Source organism: Limulus polyphemus, unplaced genomic scaffold, assembly GCF_000517525.1.
Source record: "Limulus polyphemus unplaced genomic scaffold, Limulus_polyphemus-2.1.2 Scaffold12703, whole genome shotgun sequence".
Lineage (NCBI taxonomy): Eukaryota > Metazoa > Arthropoda > Merostomata > Xiphosura > Limulidae > Limulus > Limulus polyphemus.
The window spans coordinates 1-1,652 of NW_013678313.1; the positions used below are offsets into that span (position 1 = coordinate 1).

General features: G+C 36.6%; 1 long non-coding RNA gene across 1 annotated transcript in view; it reads right to left on the reverse strand.

The window, feature by feature from the left end:
* Positions 1-6: 6 nt before the first annotated feature.
* LOC111083996 overlaps positions 7-1,652 on the reverse strand; it is a 7,790-nt gene continuing 6,144 nt past the window's right edge. Inside the window, exon 3 of the long non-coding RNA XR_002609350.1 lies at positions 7-300. This is a non-coding gene — a long non-coding RNA (uncharacterized LOC111083996). The remainder of the gene's footprint in view (positions 301-1,652) is intronic.

The following is a 1,652-nucleotide window of genomic DNA, read 5'->3' on the forward strand; positions in this document are numbered from 1 at the left end:
AACCCAGTGGCCAATACGACGAAGGCTCCTACGTTTGAGATACCCCAACGAGTCTGTATTTATAGACCAGTGGCCAATACGACGAAAGCTCCTATGTTTGAGATACCCCAACGAGTCTGTATTTATAGACCAGTGGCCAATACGACGAAGGTTCCTGTATTTGAGTTACCCCAACGAGTCTGTTTTTATAGACCAGTGGCCAATACGACGAAGGCTCCTATATTGTAGATACCCCAACGAGTCTGTATTTATAGACCAGTGGCCAGTACGACGAAGGCTCCTAAATTTGAGTTACCTCACCTATATTGTAAGAAATTAAAGTGAAATTACCATGATATTTCAATATAATGTTTGTTTGTTCTAAACGTTACATTGGAGTTTCCAGATATTCTGGCCAATGTACTTTTCGTAATCGTTTCCAAAGTAATCATATAATATGTAAAAATAAATGGTGTAATTTGGTTGATTCTTAGCTTACATTTAATCTTTGGATTTTTTTTTAATTGCAACAGGATATTTTTGGCAAAAAAAGACAAAGAGAAATTTCACATATACGATCAGTTGAAGCTTCCAAAATAGGATGACCACTACAGCCTCCGACTTAAAATTTCCTGGCCTGACTCGCAGTCTGAGGGTCGCGGGTTCGAATACCCGTCCCATCAAACATGTTTGCCCTTTCAGCCGTGGGGACGTTATAATGTAGTTGGTAAAAGAGTAGCCCAAGAGTTGGCGGTGGGTGGTGATGACTAGTTACCTTCCCTCTAGTCTTTCACTGCTAAATTAGGGACGGCTAGCGCAAATAGCCCTCGTGTAGCTTTGCGCGAAATTCAAAAAACAAACTCAGCCAAGTTATCAAAACGCTTCCTTTATTTCTTGATCGAATCTGCTATTATCTGCGGGACTTCCTATCTGATATTTGTCGGAAAACTAACTTTTACCCGAAAATACCACAATCGTGACCACTTCTACGTCTACAACAAACCATTCTTTCAGAAAAAAAACTTACTTTCAGCTCTTATCAATGTCAAAGTAGGTGCGATAAGTGAGCGGCAAAAACACGAAGGTAAATAGAATCGAGATATTTCAATGGTTTCCTGAACCACGAGTTTTATGTCAAAACTGCATAGAAATAGACTCCATGAAAAATTCAACATTTTCTGCTTTCGTAAAAACGGTGAATAAACAATATACAAAACACGTGATATCACAGAAGGCTTATATATCACAGAGGGATATCTTTTGGGGATTCATATTTACCATACAAGTGGAATTTTTCTCATCTAAACAAAAAATGTGATACATTAAAAAGTAAGCTTCGAGCTAACCAAATTGCATTTAATGTTTCACCTTACATAACGGTTCAGAAGAGTACACTGGTTAAAAAAAGTGCATTGGCCATAGGAGTTGAAAACTCCAATATCAACTTTTTGGAATTAGTAGACGTGAGACTACAATACGAGACTAATTTACTTCTGTTATACCATAAGTAAGGGTATTAGTAAAATCGAGGTCTTGACCATTTGTAAATTACTTCTATAGGAAAATCTTTGTACATATTTATATTTTAGATCCATTACAAAAATAAAAAAATAGCCCTTTCAAGTAAATTTAAAGACTATTTTAATTTTAAGTTTGTTTGTTTTGAATTTCGC